Genomic DNA, 19,545 nt, shown 5'->3' with positions numbered 1-19,545 from the left:
CTGGCTGGGGACAGCAAGTTGATTCTATAAGTTTCCTTGCCAATTTTGCAAGCCAAGTTGGCTCACCAAGTCATCTGACCATGTGGTCTTTGCCAAATCAAGAATTGACTCTTTAAGTTCGCTCACAGCTCATCAAGTCGGCTCACCAAGATGACTTACCATCTCTCCTCACTAGGTTGCCCCACTAGGTCGCCTCTTCTTTAAGACCGCTCACCATGGTAGCTCCCCAAGTCAGCTCACCGAGTCGACTATTCAGGTTGCCTCACCAAGTTGACCCCTTAAGTTCACTCACCAAGTCAACTCCCTAAGTCAGCTCACCAAGTCAAATCACCTAGTCATTTTACCACCTTGCCCCAGAAAGTGTGCTCGCCAAGTTGCCCCACTGAGTTGCTTCTCTAAGCCCACTCACCATATGAGCTCACCAAGTCAGTTGTTCAAGTACGTTGCCAAGTCAACTCTTTAAGCTCGCTCACCAGGTCAGCCCTCCCAAGTCACCTCGTTAAGTTCGCTCACCAGGTCGGCCCGCCCAAGTCACATCAGCAAGCTAACTCGTCGAGTCACCTCACGAAATTGACTCTTTAAGTGTGCTCACCAAGTCAGCTCACCAAGTTGACTCACCATCTCACCTCGATAAGTTGGCTTATCAAGTTACCCCACCAAGTCATCGCCTTTTTAAGTTTGCTCATCGGGTCAGCTCGTCAGGTTGGCTCACCAAGTCGACTAATCAAGTAGGCCCACCAAGTGGCCTCAAGGATAGCTCCTCACCATGAGTCACCTCACCATGTTGACTCAATGAGTCACTTCACCATGTTGACTCTTTGAGCCCGCTCGCCAGGTTGCCTCACCAAGTTGACTCGAGTACGTTGCCAAGTCAACTCTTTAAGTTTGCTCGCCAGGTCGACTTGCCAAGTCAGCTCACCATGTCAGCTCAACAAACCAACTCGTCGAGTCACCTCACCACGTTGGCTCTCTAATTCCACTTGCCAAGATGCCCCACCAAATCGCCCCATTAGGGCCACTCACCACCCCGCTCCGTTAGGCCCACTCTCACCAAGTTGACTCTTTAAGTCTGCTCATCAAGTCAAGCCAGCAAGTACTCTCACCAAGTTGACTCTTTGAGTTCGTTCATCAAGTCAGCCCACCAAGTCCTCTAACCAAGTCAATTCTTCAAGTGTGTTCATCAAGTCACCCCACCAAGTACTCTCACCAAGTCGACTCTTTAATTCCTTTCATCAAGTCACCCCACCAAGTACTCTCACCAAGTCAACTCTTTAGATCCGTTCATAGAGTCACCCCACCAAGTCAACCCTTCAAGTGTGTTCATCAAGTCACCCCACCAAGTCAACTCTTTAAGTTCATTCATCAAGTCACCGTGCTAGGTCAGCCCACAAATTACTCTCACAAAGTCATCTTTTTAAGTTCGTTCATCAACTTACCCCGCCAAGTCGGCCCACCAAGTGGACTCTTTAAGTTCTTTCATGAAGTCACTCTGCCAAGTCGGCCCACCAAGTCGACTCTTTAAGTTCGTTCATCAAGTCACCCCGCCAGGTCAGCCCACCAACTACTCTCACCAAGTTGACTCTTTAAGTTTTCTCACCAAGTCACCTCGCCAGGTTGGCCCACCGAGTACTCTCACCAGGTCGACTCTTTAGGTTTGTTCATCAGGTCACCCCATGAAGTACTCTCACCAAGTTGACTCTTTAAGTTTGTTCATCAAGTCGCTCTGCCAGGTCGGCTCACCAAGTACTCTCATCAAGTCGACCCTTTAAGTTTGATCATCAAGACACCCCACCAGGTCGGCCCACCAAGTACTCTCACAAAGTTGACTCTTTAGGTTTGTTCATCAATTCACCCCGCTAGCTTGGCCCACCAAGTTCTCTCACTAGGTCGACTCTTTAAGTTTGTTCATCAAGTCACCCCGCCAGTTCAACCCACCAAGTACTCTAACAAAGTTGACTCTCTATGTTCGTTCATCAAGTCACCCTACCAGGTCAGCCCACCAAGTAATCTCACCAAGTCACCCCGCTAGTTCGACCCACCAAGTTGACTCTTTAAGTTCGTTCACCATGTCACCCGGCCAAGTCGGCCCACCAAGTTGACTCTTTAAGTTTGTTGATCAAGTCACGTGACCAGGTCATCTCACCGAGTACTCTCACCAAGTTGACTCTTTAAGTTTATTCATCAAGTCACCCGGCTAGGTCAGCCCACCAAGTCACCAAGTACTCTCACCAAGTTGACTCTCTAAGTTCGTTCATCAAGTCACCCCGCCAGGTCGGCCGACCAAGTCGAATATTTAAGTTCGTTCATCAAGTCACCCCACCAAGTATTCTAACCAAGTCAATTCTTCAAGCGCGTTCATCAAGTCACCTAATAAAGTACTCTCACCAAGTTGACTCTTTAACTATGTTCATCAAGTCACCCCACCAAGTACTCTCACCAATTCGACTCTTTAAGTTTGTTCATCAAGTCACCACACCAAGTACTCTCACCAAGTCAACTCTTTAGGACTGTTCATCAAGTCACCTCGCCAAGTCGACCCTTGAAGTCCGTTCATCAAGTCACCCCACCAAGTACTCCCACCAAGTTGACTCTTTAAGTCAGTTCACGAAGTCACCCAACTAGGTCGGCCCACCAAGTACTCTCACCAAATTGACACTGTAAGTCTTTTCATCAAGTCACCAGAACAAATACTCTCACCAAGTTGACTCTATAAGTCTTTTCATCAAGTCACCAGAACAACTACTCTCACCAAGTCGACTCTATAGGTCCGTTCATCAAGTCACCCCACTAGGTCGGCCCACCAAGTACTCCCACCAGATCGACTCTTTAAGTCCGTTCATCAGTTCACCCCGCCAAGTACTCTCACCAAGTCAACTCTTTAGGTCTGTTCATCAAGTCACCCTGCCAAGTCGACCCTTTAAGTCCGTTCATCAAGTCGCCCCGCCAAGTTCTCTCACCAAGTCGACTCTTTAAGTCCTTTCATCAAGTCACCCCACCAAGTTGATTCTTCAAGTCTGTTCATCAAGTCACCAGAACAAGTACTCTAACCAAGTTGACTCTTTAAGTTCGTCTATAAAGCCTCCCCACTAGGTCGGCCCACCAAGTACTCCCACCAAGTCGACTCTTTAAATCTGTTCATCAGTTCACCCCGCCAAGTACTCTCACCAAGTTGACTTTTTAAGTTTGCTCATCAAGTCGAGCCACAAAGTACTCTCACCAAGTAGACTCTTTCAGTCCATTCATCAAGTTTCCCCACAAAGTACTCTAACCAAGTCGATTCTTCAAGTGCGTTCATCAAGTCGCCCCACCAAGTACTCTAACCAAGTTGACTCTTTAAGTCCTTTCATCAAGTCACCCCACCAAGTACTCTCACCATGTCAACTCTTTAGGTCCATTCATAGAGTCACCCCACCAAGTCGACCATTCAAGTGCGTTCATCAAGTCACCCCACCAAGTCGACTCTTTAAGTTCATTCATCATGTCACCCCGCCAGGTCAGCCCACAAATTACTTTCACCAGGTCGACTCTTTAAGTTCGTTCATCAAGTCACCCCGCCAGGTCAGCCCACCAAGTGGACTCTTTAAGTTCATTCATGAAGTCACTCTGCCAAGTCGGCCCAGCAAGTTGACTCTTTAAGTTCCTTCATCAAGTCACCCCACCAGGTCAGCCCACCAACTACTCTCACCAAGTCGACTCTTTAAGTTTGCTCACCAAGTCACCCCGCCAGGTTGGCCCACCAAGTACTCTCACTAGGTCGACTCTTGAGGTTTGTTCATCAGGTCACCCCACCAAGTACTCTCACCAAGTCAACTCTTTAAGTTTGTTCATCAAGTCGCTCTTCCAAGTCAGCCCACCAAGTACTCTCACCAAGTCGACCCTTTAAGTTCGGTCATCAAGTCACCCCGCCAGGTTGGCCCATCAAGTACTCTCACAAAGTCGACTCTCTAAGTTTGTTCATCAAGTCACCCTACCAGGTTAGCCCACCAAGTACTCTCACCAAGTCACCCTGCTAGTTTGACCCACCAAGTTGACTCTTTAAGTTCATTCATGAAGTCACCCGGCCAAGTTGGCCCACCAAGTTGACTCTTTAAGTTTGTTCATCAAGTCACGTGACCAGGTCAGCTCACCGAGTACTCTCACCAAGTCAACTCTTTAAGTTTTTTCATCAAGTCACCTGGCCAAGTCGGCCCACAAAGTCACCAAGTACTCTCACCAAGTCAACTCTCTAAGTTCGTTCATCAAGTCAGCCCACCAAGTCAGCCCACCAAGTCAAATCTTTAAGTTCGTTCATCAAGTCACCCCACCAAGTACTCTAACCTAGTCAATTCTTCAAGTGCATTCATGAAGTCACCCGACCAAGTACTCTCACCAAGTTGACTCTTTAACTATGTTCATCAAGTCACCCCACCAAGTACTCTCACCAGGTCAACTCTTTAGGTCCGTTCATAAAGTCACCCCACCAAGTCGACTCTTCAAGTGAGTTCATCAAGTCACCCCACCAAGTACTCTCACCAATTCGACTCTTTAAGTTTGTTGATCAAGTCACCACACCAAGTCAACTCTTTAGGATCGTTCATCAAGTCACCTCGCCAAGTCGACCCTTGAAGTCCGTTCGTCAAGTCACCCCACCAAGTACTCCCACCAAGTTGACTTTTTAAGTCTGTTCATGAAGTCACCCAACCAGGTTTGCCCACCAAGTACTCTCACCAAGTCAACTCTTTAGGTCCATTCATCAAGTCACCCCACAAAGTCGACCATTTAGGTTCGTTCATCAAGTCACCCCACCAAGTTGACTCTTTAAGTCCTTTCATCAAGTCACCCCACCAAGATGACTCTTTAAGTTCGTTCATCAAGTCACCAGAACAAGTACTCTCACCAAGTCGACACTATAAGTCCATTTATCATGTCACCCCACCAGGTCGGCCTACCAAGTCGACTCTTTAAGTTAGGTCATCAGTTCACCCCACCAAGTACTCTCACCAAGTCAACTCTTTAGGTCCGTTCATCAAGTCACCCTGCCAAGTTGACCCTTTAAGTCCGTTCATCAAGTCACCCCACCAAGTACTCTCACCAAGTTGACTCTTTAAGTCCTCTCATCAAGTCACCCCACTAACTCGACTCTTCAAGTCCATTCATCAAGTCACCAGAACAAGTACTCTAACCAAATCAACCCTTTAAGTCCATTCATCAAGTCGCCCCACCAAGTACTCTCACCAAGTCGACTCTTTAAGTCTTTTCATCAACTCACCCCACCAAGTTGACTCTTTAAGTCCTTTCATTAAGTCACCAGAACAAGTACTCTCACCAAGTCAACTCTATAAGTCCGTTCATCAAGTCACCCCACCAAGTCGGCCCACCAAGTACTCCCACAAAGTTGACTCTTTAAGTCTGTTCATCAGTTCACCCTGCCAAGTACTCTCACCAAGTCAACTCTTTAGGTCTGTTCATCAAGTCACCCTACCAAGTTGACCCTTTAAGTCCGTTCATCAAGTCACCCCACCAAGTACTCTAACCAAGTCGATTCTTCAAGTGCGTTCATCAAGTCACCCCACCAAGTACTCTCACCAAGTCGACTCTTTAAGTCCTTTCATCAAGTCACCCCACCATGTCGACTATTTAAGTCCATTCATCAAGTCACCAGAACAAGTACTCTCACCAAGTCGACTCTTTATGTCCCTTCATCAAGTCACCACACCAGGTACTCCCACCAAGTTGACTCTTTAAGTTTGTTCATCAGTTCACCCCACCAAGTACTCTCACCAAGTGGACTCTTTGAGTCTGCTCATCAAGACGAGCCACCAAGTACTCTCACCAAGTTGACTCTTTGATTCCGTTCATCAAGTCACCCCCCCAAGTGCTCTCGACAAGTAAACTCTTTAGGTCCGTTCACCAAGTCACCCCGCCAAGTTGACCCTTTAAGTTCTTTCATCAAGTCACCCCACCAAGTACTCTCACCAAGTCAACTCTTTAAGTCCTTTCATCAAGTGACCCCACCAAGTTGACTCTTTAAGTCCGTTCATCAAGTCACCAGAAAAAGTAAAAGTATTCTCACCAAGTTAACTCTTTATGTCCATTCATCAAGTCACAACACCAGTTCAACCAACAAAGTACTCCCACCAAGTCGATTCTTTAAGTCCGTTCATCAGTTCACCCCGCCAATTACTCTCACCAAGTGGACTCTTTAAGTCTGCTCATCAAGTCGAGCCACCAAGTACTCTCAGCAGGTTGACTCTTTTTGTCCGTTCATCAAGTCACCCCACCAGGTACTCTAACCAAGTCGATTCTTCAAGTGCGCTCATCAAGTCACCCCACCAAGTACTCTCACCAAGTTGACTCTTTAAGTTTGTTCATCAAGTCACCCCACCAAGTACTCTCACCAAGTCAACTCTTTAGGTCCGTTCATAGAGTCACCCCACCAAGTTGACCCTTCAAGTGCATTCATCATGTCACCCCACCAAGTCAACTCTTTAGGTTCATTCATCAGGTCAGCCCGCTAGGTTAGCCTACATATTACTCTCACCAAGTCGACTCTTTAAATTTGTTCATCAAGTCACCCCGCAGGGTCGGCCCACCAAGTGGACTCTTTAAGTTCGTTCATGAAGTCACTCTGCCAAGTCGGCCCACCAAGTTGACTCTTTAAGTTCGTTCATCAAGTCACCCTGCTAGGTCAGCCCACCAAGTCGACTCTTTAAGTTTGCTCACCAAGTCACCCCGCCAGGTCAGCCCACCGAGTACTCTCACCAAGTCGACTCTTTAGGTTTGTTCATCAAGTCACCCCACCAAGTACTCTCACCAAATCGACTCTTTAAGTTCGTTCATCAAGTCGCTCCGCCAGGTCAGCCCGCCAAGTACTCTCACCAAGTCGACCCTTTAAGTTTGGTCATCAAGTCACCCCGCCAGGTCAGCCCACCAAGTACTCTCACAAAGTTGACTCTTTAGGTTCGTTGATCAGTTCACCCTGCCAGCTCGGCCCACCAAGTTCTCTCACCAGGTCAACTCTTTAAGTTGGTTCGTCAAGTCACCCCGCTAGTTCGACCTGCCAAGTACTCTCACAAAGTTGAATCTCTAAGTTCATTCATCAAATCACCTTGCTGGGTCAGCCCACCAATTACTCTCACCAAGTCACCCCGGTAGTTTGACCCACCAAGTTGACTCTTTAAGTTCATTCATCAAGTCACCCGGCCAAGTCAGCTCACCAAGTCAACTCTTTAAGTTTGTTCATTGGGTCACCCTGCCAAGTCGGCCCACCAAGTCGACTCTTTAAGTTCATTCATCAAGTCACCTTGCCAAGTTGGCCCACCAAGTCGATTCTTTAGGTTCGTTCATCAAGTCACCCCACCAAGTACTCTCACCAAGTCAACTCTTTAAGTTAGCTCACCAAGTACTCTCACCAAGTCGACTCTTTAGGTTCATTCATCAAGTCACCCCGCCAAGTCTGCCCACCAAGTGGACTCTTTAAGTTCGTTCATCAAGTCACCCGGCCAGGTCGGCCCACCAAGTCACCAAGTACTCTCACCAAGTTGACTCTCTAAGTTTGTTCATCAAGTCACCCCACTAGGTTGACCCACCAAGTCGACTCTTTAAGTTCGTTACTCAAGTCACCGCACCAAGTACTCTAACCAAGTCGATTCTTCAAGTGCGTTCATCAAGTCACCCAACCAAGTACTCTCACCAAGTCAACTCTTTAAGACCTTTCATCAAGTCACCCCACCAAGTCAACTCTTTAAGTCTGTTCATCAAGTCACCAGTACAAGAACAAGTACTCTCACCAAGTCGACTCTTTATGTCCGTTCATCAAGTCACCACACTAGTTCGGCCAACCAAGTACTCCCACCAAGTCGATTCTTTAAGTCCATTCATTAGTTCACCCCGCCAAGTACTCTCACCAAGTGGACTCTTTAAGTCTTCTCATCAAGTCAAGCCACCAAGTACTCTCAGCAAGTCGACTCTTTGAGTCCGTTCATCAAGTCACCCCACCAAGTACTCTGACCAAGTCGATTCTTCAAGTGCGCTCATCAAGTCGAGCCACCAAGTACTCTCACCAAGTTGACTCTTTGAGTCTGTTCATCAAGTCACCCCACCAAGTGCTCTCACCAAGTCAACTCTTTAGGTCCATTCGTAGAGTCACCCCACCAAGTCGACCCTTCAAGTGTGTTCATCAAGTCACCCCACCAAGTCGACTCTTTAAGTTAATTCATCAAGTCACCCCGCCAGGTTAGCCCACAAATTACTCTCACCAAGTCAACTCTTCAAGTTCGTTCATCAAGTCACCCCGCCAGGTCGGTCCACCAAGTGGACTCTTTAAGTTTGTTCATGAAGTCACTCTGCCAAGTCAGCCCACAAGTTTGACTCTTTAAGTTTGTTCATCAAGTCACCATGCCAGGTCAGCCCACCAAGTACTCTCACCAAGACAACTCTTCAAGTTTGCTCATCAAGTCACCCCGCCAGGTCGGCCCACCAAGTACTCTCACCAGGTTGACCCACCAAGTACTCTCACTAGGTTGACTCTTTAGGTTTGTTCATCAAGTCATCCCACCAAGTACTCTCACAATGTCGACTCTCTAAGTTCGTTCATCAAGTTGCTCCGCCAGGTTGGCCCACCAAGTACTCTCACCAAGTCGACCCTTTAAGTTTGGTTATCAAGTCACCCAGCCAGGTCGGCCCACCAAGTACTCTCACAAAGTTGACTCTTTAGGTTCGTTCATCAATTCACCCCACCAGTTCGGCCCACCAAGTTTTCTCACCAAGTCGACTCTTTAAGTTCGTTCATCAAGTCACCCCACGAGTTCGACCCACCAGTACTCTTGCAAAGTCGACTCTCTAAGTTCATTAATCGAGTCACCCTGCCAGGTCAGGCCACAAAGTACTCTCACCAAGTCACCCCACCAGGTCGGCCCACCAAGTCGACTCTTTAAGTTTGTTCATCAATTCACCCAGCTAGGTCAGCCCACCAAGTCGACTCTTTAAGTTCGTTCATCAAGTCACCCCACCAAGTACTCTCACCAAGTTGACTCTTTAAGTTCGTTCATCAAATCACCCCGCTATGTCTGCCCACCAAGTACTCTCACCAAGTTGACTCTTTAGGTTCATTCATCAAGTCACCCCGCCAGGTCGGCCCACCAAGTGGACTCTTTAAGTTCATTCATCAAGTCACCCGCCCAGGTCGGCCCACCAAGTCACCAAGTACTCTCACCAAGTCGACTCTCTAAGTTTGTTCATCAAGTCACCCCACCAGGTCGGCCCACCAAGTCGACTCGTTAAGTTCTTTCATCAAGTAACCCCACCAAGTACTCTAACCAAGTTGATTCTTCAAGTGCGCTCATCAAGTCACCCCACCAATTACTCTCACCAAGTCGACTCTTTAAGTCTGTTCATCAAGTCCCCCCACCAAGTACTCTCACCAAGTCAACTCTTTAGGTCCGTTCATAGAGTCACCCCACCAAGTCGACCCTTCAAGTGCGTTCATTAAGTCACCCCACCAAGTTGACTCTTTAAGTTCATTCATCAAGTCACCTTGCCAGATCAGCCCACAAATTACTCTCACCAAGTCGACTCTTTAAGTTCGTTCATCAAGTCACCCCGCCAGGTCGGCCCACCAAGTGGACTCTTTAAGTTCGTTCATGAAGTCACTCTGCCAAGTCGGCCCACAAGGTGGACTCTTTAAGTTCGTTCATCAAGTCACCTCGCCACATCACCCCACCAAGTACTCTCACCAAGTTGAATCTTTAGGTTTTCTCATCAAGTCACCCCGCCAGGTCGGCCCACCAAGTACTCTCACCAGGTCGACTCTTTAGGTTTGTTCATCAAGTCACCCCACCAAGTACTCTCACAAAGTTGACTCTCTAAGTTCGTTCATCAATTCGCTCTGCCAGGTCGGCCCACCAAGTAGTTTCACCAAGTCAACCCTTTAAGTTCGGTCATCAAGTCACCCCGCCAGTTTGACCCACCAAGCACTCTTGCAAAGTCGACTCTCTAAGTTCATTCATCGAGTCGCCCTGCCAGGTTAGCACACCAAGTACTCTCACCAAGTCATCCTGCTAGTTCGACCCACCAAGTCGACTCTTTAAGTTCGTTCATCAAGTCACCCGGCCAAGTCAACCCACCAAGTTGACTCTTTAATCTCGTTCATCAAGTCACGTGACCAGGTCAGCCCACCGAGTACTCTCACCAAGTCGACTCTTTAAGTTAGTTCATCAATTCACCATGCCAGGTCGGCCCACCAAGTACTCTCACCAAGTTGAGTCTTTAAGTTTGTTCATCAAGTCACCCTACCAGGTCAGCCCGCCAAGTTGACTCTTTAAGTTCGTAAAATGGGTACCTGAGCCATTCTACTTGAGTCATAATTCTCAAATCGGGTAGCTTCCGATATAAAATGGTCGTCGAGCCATTCTAGTCGGTCTCCAAAAATTGATCAATTTACCCCCCTGACTGATGCAATCAAATCGCCTAACCAATGCCAATCTTTGTCTCTGTTGACAACCTCATGAAAAACGGGGTCGTGGATGGCTATTCGGTCACATTTTTCATTGAATTGGGTTTTAAGGTACTTGTGCACTGAATGTACATTTCTGATGTAGAGTAAGCCTTGCACTAATAGCTTATATAGGGGAGGTAGTGTGCTTGAAAAATGGTGGGTGAGCCAGCCTGGCCGAGCCAATCTGGGCGAGCCATGCTGGCCGACCCGATCTGGCCGAGCCGTTCTGGCTGAGCCATGCTAGCCGAGCCGATTTGGGTGAGCCATGTTGGCCGACCCAATCTGGCCGAGCTATTCTGGCCGAGCCGATCTGGGTGAGCCATTCTGGCTGACCCGATCTAGGCAAGCCATGCTGGGCGACCCAATCTGGGCAATCCGTTCTGGCCGAGCTATGCTGGCCAAGCCGATCTGGGCAAGCCATGCTGGCCGAATCGATCTGGCCGAGCTCCAAAAATGGTGTCGTGGATGGCTATTTGGTCACATTTTTCATTGAATTGGATTTTTAAGGGAGTTTTCCATGTTATCATAGATTTCTAATGCAGAGCGAGCCTTGCATTAATACTTTATATATCAGAGGTTGTTGCCGCGAGCCTCTCCCATGCCCCTTTCTTTGATTCAACATTGGTGTCTAGGCAGATCGGATTATTGGGTTTTCAAATGGTGTATGCTGATGTTGAATCAATGAAAGGGGCATGAAGTGATCTCAGTGCTTTTCCTCGGCTCTCCTTTAGATCATGTTTTGCAATGACTCAATTTTGGAAAAGGTGAGGCAGCGGTTGCCGATCCAAGGCGTATCTTTTTGGTGATTTTAAAACTTGATCTAAATGTGAGCCCTTTTCTAGCACTCTGGCGTTGCTTGATATAATGGCAATTTGCTATGGGTGCTCGGCACTCTAGAAATTTGTCATGGTGTACTTATCGTGGCTACATGGGAGCTTTAATATCGAAAGCTCTCGACAAAAAATGGTGGCCGAGCCATGCTGGCCAACCCAATCTTGGCAAGCCATGCTGGCCGACTCGATCTAGCTTAGCCATTTTCGTCGACCCAATCTGGCTCTTCTATCTTACTCCATTGGTACAAATTTGGGAGTTGTTTGACAGTGGTTTTCATTCCAATGTGTCATTGCGGTGATCTGGAGAGCGATGCTAAGGGCGGGAGCTTGCATCTAGCATTTTGGGATGTTTGTGCAAGTGAGCAGGGGAGCTTCACTTATCGAAACCTCTCCATGGCCTTTGAATATAGACCCAGTGCCGACAATATCGATGGATACGAGCCTTGGATTCTAAATTTTTTTTAGCTAACATTGGTTTTTGTGAGAGAAGGGTACGAAAGCACTTCCCGATTGCTACGCGGGAGCTCCCTAAGATCACCTCTGTGCCAGCTCGATCAGCACAACATTGGGAATGGTTCGACAGTGGTTGTCGTTCCAATGTTACATTGGGATGTCTTGGAACGTGGAGATTCAAGGGCGAGCTTGCGTCTAGCACTTGGATTGTGCGTCATCACAAGTGAATGGGGAGATCTCTCTCTGAATGACGGCATGGCGATTGCAAGAGAAAATTGACTTAGTAGTTAGAGCATTAGCCTCGGGCCATTGTGACGGCCTTGCAATTTCTCTATAATTGCAACCTATGTTTGCACAATATCAGAGTTTGTATGTAAGCTTGCCCTTTTCTCTTGACAGTTCTAAGTACTCTCACTAAGTCACCAAGTCACCATGCTGGTCGACTCGATCTGGCCGAGCCGTTTTGGCTGAACCATGCTGGCCGAGCCGATCTGGGCGAGCCATTCTAGCCGAGCCGATCTAGGCGAGCCATGCTGGCCGAGCCAATCTGAGTGAGCCATGCTGGCCGACCCGTTCTGGGCGAGCCATGCTGGCCGAGCTGTTCTGGGTGAGCTCCAAAAATGGTGTCGTGGATGGCTGTTTGGTCACATTTTTCATTGAATTGGATTTTTAACGAAGTTGTCTGTGCTATCGGAAATTTCTAATGCAGAGTGAGCCTCGCACTTATAGCTTATATAGGAGAGGTTGTTACCGTGAGCCTCTCCCATGCCCCTTTCATTGATTCAACATTGGTGTCTAGGCGGATCAGATTGTTCGGTTTTCAAATGGTGTATGCTGATGTTGAATCAATGAAAGGGGCATGAAGCAATCTTAGTGCTTTTCCTCGGCTCTCCTTTAGATCATGTTTTCCGATGACTCAATTTTTGAAAAGGTGAGGCAACAGTTGCCGATCCATGGCATGTCTTTTTGGTGATTTTAAAACTTGATCTAAACGTGAGCCCTTGTCTAGAACTCCGGCATTGCTTGGTATAATGGCAATTCGCTATGGGTGCTCGGCGCTCTAGCAATTTGTCATGGTGTACTTATCGTGGCTACATGGGAGCTTTAATATCGAAAGCTCTCGGCGAAAAATGGTGGCCGAGCCATGCTGGCCGACCTGATCTGGCTCTTCTTTCTCACTCCATCAGCACAAATTCGAGAGTTATTCGACAACGGTTGTCGTTCCAATGTGTCATTGTGGTGATCTGGAGAGCGATGCTAAGGGCGGGAGCTTGCATCTAGAATTTGGGGATGTTTGTGCAAGTGAGTAGGGGAGCTTCTCTTATCGGAACCTCTTCGTGGCCTTTGAATATAGATCCAGTGCCGATGATATCGATGGATACGAGCCTTGGATTCTAAAATTGTTCAGCTAACATTCATTTTTGTGAGAGATGGGTACAAAAGCACTTCCCGATCGATACGCAGGAGCTCCCTAAGATTGCCTCTGTGCCAACTCGATCGACACAACATTGGGAATGGTTCGATAGTAGTTGTCATTCCAATGTGTCATCGGGATGTCTTGGAACGCGACATTTCAAGGGTGAGCTTGCCTCTAGCACTTGGATTGTGCATCGTCACAAGTGAATGGGGAGATCTCTCTATGAATGGTGACATGGTTATTGCAAGAGAAAATTGACTTAATAGTCGATGCATTGGCCTCGAGCCATTGTGACGGCCTTGAAATTTCTCTATAATTGCAACCTATGTTTGCGCAGTAGCAGAGCTTGCATGTAAGATTGGATTTTGTTGAAATTCATCCAGTTGATTGGATGAGCTCAATGACCATTTCAGTCCCTTGGCTCCTTGAATTCACATCTTCTAACTGATGACAATCTTTTGCTCCTCTGCCGACCTCATAAAAAATTGGGTCGTGAATGGCTGTTTGGTCAGAATTTTCAAGGATTTGGATTTTTAAGGCAGTTGTTGGTGTGTTTGCTAATTTCTAATGCAGAGCGAGCCTCGCACTAATAGCATATATAGGAGAGGTGGTTGCCGCGAGCCTCTCCCGTTCCCCTCTCATTGATTCAACACTGGTGTTAAGGCAGATGGATATGTCAGTTTTTGAAACGGTGGACATCGACGTTGAATCAATTAGAGGGGCATGAAACCCACCCTCAATGTGCTATTCCTTGACTCTCCTTTATATCATGTTTTGTTGTCACTCAGCTGGTGCAATTTTGGAAAAAGGTTTGGCAGTGGTTGCCAGCCCTCACCGCATCTACTTGGTGATTTTAAAACTTGATCTAAAATGGGAGCCCTCGTCTAGCACCTCTGTCCGGTGTTGCTCAGGTATTGCACAAATTTATGCCATTGGCGCGAATCCCCCAATGAATGCCTATGCTTGGACCCTCTCTTAGATCACCTTCTTCGATCACTCGACCGACGTAACTACGGAAGAAACTTGGCAGCGGTTGCCATTCTACACCAAGTCTATTCTGCGATTTCGAAGTTGATCTAATGGTGAGCCCTTGTCTCTAGCCATGAGGTGGGTGCTTGGCACTCTAGCAAAATATTTTTGCGTGCCTAAGGTCGCCTAAATGCCAATTTGATTGGCACAACATTGGGAATGGTTTGACAGCGGTTGTCATTCCAATGTGTCATCGGGGGATGTCTCAGAAAGTGGTCTTTCTTTCAAGGGTGAGCTCGCGTCTAGCACTTGGATTGTGTGTCGCATCACAAGTGAATGGGGAGATCTCTCTGTGAATGGCGGCATGGTGATTGTAAGAGAAAATTGACTTAGTCGGAGCCATTGGCCTCGGGCCATTGTGACGGCCTTGCAATTTCTCTTTAATTGCAACCTATGTTTGCGCAGTAGCAGAGTTTGCATGTAAAGATGGGCCTTGTTCTTGAGAGTTCCAAGAGATGACCTCCAAAACTTTTGGATTGGGCCCCTTCAAGGTGAAATTCATCTAGTTGATCGGAAGAGCATGATGACCATTTCAGTCCCTTGGCTCCATGAACTCACATCTCCTAACCGATGACAATCTTTTGCTCCTCTGTCGACCTCATAAAAATTGGGTTGTGAATGGCTGTTTGGTCAAAATTTTCAAGGATTTGGATTTTTAAGGCAGTTGTTGGTGTGTTCGCTAATTTCTAATGTAGAGCGAGCCTCTCGAATTTTGAAACGGTGGACGCCGATGTTTAATATATTAGAGGGGCATGAAGCCCACCCTCGAGGGTGCTATTCCTGGACTCTCCTTTAGATCATGTTTTCTTGTCACTCAGCTCACGTTATTCCAAAAAAAATGTTTGGCATCGCTTGCCAGCCCTCACCGCGTCTACTTGGTGATTTTAAAACTCGATCTAAAACGAGAGCCCTCGTCTAGCACCTCCGTCTGGTGTTGCTCGGGTATTGCATAAATTTAAGCCATCGGCACAAATCCCCCAATGAATGCCTATGCTTGGACCCTCTCTTATATCAATTTCTTCGATCACTCGACCGACGCAATTACGGAAGAGACTTGGTAGCGGTTGCCATTCTACACCGCGTCTGTTCTGTGATTTCGAAGTTGATCTAATGGCAAGCCCTTGTCTCTAGCCATGAGGTGGGTGTTTGGAACTCTAGCAAAAATTTTTGCATGCCTATCATGGCTACAATGGAAGAGGTGGTTGCCACGAGCCTCACTCGTGCCCCCCTCATTGATTCAACGCCACTGTCAGGGTGGATGGATATGTCAGATTTTGAAACGGTGGATGCCAACGTTGAATCAAGTAGAGGGGCATGAAGCCCACCCTCGAGGGTGTTATTCCTGGACTCTCCTTTAGATCATGTTTTCTTGTCACTCAACTGGTGCAATTTTGGAGAAAGGTTTGGCAACGCTTGCCAGTCTTGACCGCGTCTACTTGGTGATTTTAAAACTTGATCTAAAATGGGAGCCCTCGTCTAGCACCTCCGTCCGGTGTTGCTCGGGTGTTGAATAAATTTATGCCATCGGTGTGAATCCCCCAATGAATGCCTACACTTGGACCCTCTCTTAGATCACCTTCTTTAATAACTCGACCGACGTAATTATAGAAGAGACTTGGCAGCGGTTGCCATTCTACACCGCGTCTGTTCTGCGATTTCGAAGTTGATTTGATGGTGAGCCCTTGTCTATAGCCATGAGGTCGGTGCTTGGCACTCTAGCAAATTTTTTTGTGTGTCTATTGCAGCTACAATGGGAGAGGTGGTTGCCATGAGCCTCTATCATGCCCCCCTCATTGATTCAATGCCGCTGTCAGGGCGGATGGATATGTCAGATTTTGAAACCATGGACGCCAACGTTGAATCAATTAGAGGGGCATGAAGCCCACCCTCAAGGGTGGTATTCTTGGACTCTCCTTTAGATCATGTTTTCTTGTCACTTAGCTGGCACAATTTCGGAAAAAGGTTTGGCAGCGGTTGCCAGCCCTCATCGCGTCTACTTGGTGATTTTAAAACTTGATCTAAAATGGGAGCCCTCATCTAGCACCTCTGTCCGATGTTGCTCAGGTGTTGCATAAATTTATGCCATCGGCGCGACTCCCCCAACAAATTCCTACACTTGGACCCTCTCTTAGATCACCTTCTTCGATCACTCAACCGACGCAATTATGAAAGAGACTTTGCAATGGTTTCCATTCTACACCACTTTTGTTCTGCGATTTTGAAGTTGATCCAATGGCGAGCCCTTGTCTATGGCCATGAGGTGGGTGCTTTGGTACTCTAGCAAAATTTTTTGCGTGCCTATCGCATCTACAATGGGAGAGGTGGTTGCCATGAGCCTCTCCCGTGCCCCCCTCATTGATTCAATGCTGCTATTAGGGTGGATGGATATGTCAGATTTTGAAATGCTGGATGCCGATGTTGAATCAATTAGAGGGGCATGAAGCCCACCCTCGAGGGTGCTATTCCTAGACTCTCCTGTAGATCATGTTTTCTTGTCACTCAGCTGGTGCAATTTTGGGAAAAGGTTTGGCAGCCGTTGCCAGCCCTCACTGAGTCTTCTTGGTGATTTTAAAACTTGATCTAAAATGGGAGCCCTCGTATAGCGCCTCCATCCGGTGTTGCTCGGGTATTGCATAAATTTATGCCATCGGCGCGAATCCCCCAACAAATGCCTATGCTTGGACCCTCTCTTAGATCACCTTCTTCGATCACTCAAGCCCTTGTCTCTAGCCATGAGGTGGGTGCTTGGCACTCTAGCAAAAAATTTTGTGTGCCTATCATGGCTACAATGGGAGGCTTTGATAACAAAAGCTCTCGGTGACCCTCCCCAATAGAATCGGTGCTAGTGTTCAAGAAAGACACGTTATTCAGATTTCAAATATTGGCACCAGCATCATTTCTATTGGAAGGGCCATGAAGCCATCCCGAATTTTCTATGCGAGTGCTCTCTCCCCAAATTTGTTCTCTTCGCAACAACTTCTTTGGCACAAAATTTTTGAAATGGTTCAGTAGCGGTTGTCATTCCAATGGTGCCATTGTGGTGGTTGCCTGGGCAGCGATCTAAAGGGCAAGCCGTCGTCTAGCAGTTGGGCTGCGCATCACGAGTGACAAGGGAGCCTTTGTTATCGGAAGCTCCCCATGGCCATTCGATCAGAAGAGCCATTGCTCGTGTGGGCAAGGACAAATGCAGCCTCAGGTTCCAAATGAAATCAGTGACATCAGATCTATATATCAGAGTGGAATGAAGGAGCAACCCATTTTCTATGCGCCTCTCCCCAAAGTTTCTCTTCTTTCTCACTCCATTGCCACAATTTTGGGAGTTGTTCGATGGTGGTTGTCACTCCAATGTGTCATGCAGTGATCTGGAGAGCAATGCTAAGGGCGGGAGCTTGTGTCTAGAATTTGGGATGTTTGTGCGAGCGATCAGGGGGGGCTTCTCTTCTTGGAACCTCTCTGTGGCCTTTGTATATAGACCCAGTGCTGACGATATCGATGGAGGCGAGCCCTTGGATTCAAAATTTGTTCACAGCTAACATTGGTCTTTGTGAGAGATGGGGATGAAAGCACATCCTGATTGCTACGTGGGAGCTCCCCAAGGTTGCCTCTGTGCCAACTCGATTGGCAGAACATTGGGAATGGTTCAACAGTGGTTGTCATTCCAGTGTGTCATCAGGGGATGCCTTGGAAAGTGGCCTTTCAAGGGTGAGCTCAAGTCTAGCACTTGGATTGTGTGTCGCGTCACAAGTGAATGGGGAGATCTCTCTATGAATGGCCGCATGGTGATTGCAAGAGAAAATTGACTTAGTTAGAGCATTGGCCTCAGGCTATTGTGACGGCCTTGCAATTTCTCTTTAATTACAACCTATGTTTGAGGAGTAGTAGAGTTTGCATGTAAGATGGGCCTTGTTCTTTAATTGCAACCTATGTTTGAGGAGTAGCAGAGTAGCAGAACTTTTGGATTGGGCCCCTTCAAGGTGAAATTCATCCAATTGATCGGATGAAGTTTTATGTGCTTGTATCTATTCCGAGATGGTAATAATGGTCATTAATCTATGGCGGTGAGTATATCCCATTCAGTAATCGCAATGGCGGAGCTGGTGGGAAGTACTATCATTGGCACGTTCTATCATTGCATTTTTATCTTGCCTGCATGGCAAGAAGGAAAGAGATGGTTGCATGGGTGCATTGCTCGACGTCCCTAATTTCATCAAGGGTGCACTCTCCACCCTAAGTTTTTGCCAATTGGTAGAGCCTTGGGATTGAGAGGGGGGCCAACGAAAGGTTTGGTTTCCGCATAATTTATTTGCTAGTGCATTCTTGGTGCATGCTCGCCTCTTCACTGTCTCATCCTACAGAATTGCATGGCACTGTCATGATAGCCTTTTTGGTCCGAGCCAGTAGAAGCATAGAGTATTACCAATAATTTTTGTTTTGATGCGGAAACTCTCCATGCCCTGTCTTGCCCTATGCAATCCGAACGGCTACGGCTCATGGGTTCTGTGGGAGATACTCTTCTTCAGCTCCCACCTAAAGAGAGCGTTCGGTGTTTGCATTGTGTGGACAAAAAGCCCAAGGCATTTCATCTCTCTTTAGATGCGAAATTCTAGGAGGGCTTGTTGAAGTATGGTTGTTTGTACAGGGTGCACCAAAAAGCGTGTAGGGGGCATATGCCTGGGAAATGGATGTCTCTGAGTGTCCTTACTCGGTCGCATGCACGGTGTACATCTTTGCATTATGACTCTACTACGAGCATTTGTGATTCGAGCATTTTGGGGGAACAGGTTTCGTACAAGATTTTCTTCTGAGGCTCTTGCAAACCTGAGCACTCGTCTTTGCAATGCTCCGACAAGTGTAGGCCCAACGTGTCTGTCTAGGGGAAGAAATCGCACGAATGCTTTTTGCTGAGATGTGGGTGCTCGTAGGTGGTTCCCTCTTGGTGCAGTTCTTTGGTATGTGCATGTGCATGAGATTGAAGCTTGTCTGATAATGCGAGTGTGAGTGTTCACTTGTAGGAACTTTTCTATACATGCGCTAGCAGATCATGTGTCACGGGGAATGGTTAGCGAGGCTGTGCTGGGAAAGGAGATATTTTCCAGAGGTTAGACATGTCCGTGTATGCGGGTGGGTTCTCATCACCTATAAATGTGCGCAGGGGGTGTTATACATGATGCCCTTGAGCAGCCTTATAATTGAGGTGGTCGCGTGCACAGTGATTCCCCCACCAATCGCATAACCAGCCATGTTTTCGACTCACATGACCCTTCACCCTTCAGCATGGTGGTCTCCGTTGGCACTTCGGCAACCAACTCTTCATCATGGGAAAATGTTTTTTGTGATCA

Source organism: Cupressus sempervirens, chromosome 7 (genome assembly GCF_028749045.1).
Source record: "Cupressus sempervirens isolate cs-2001-9-10 chromosome 7, ASM2874904v1, whole genome shotgun sequence".
Classification (NCBI taxonomy): Eukaryota; Viridiplantae; Streptophyta; class Pinopsida; order Cupressales; family Cupressaceae; genus Cupressus; species Cupressus sempervirens.
This window is presented reverse-complemented; position numbering follows the sequence as displayed.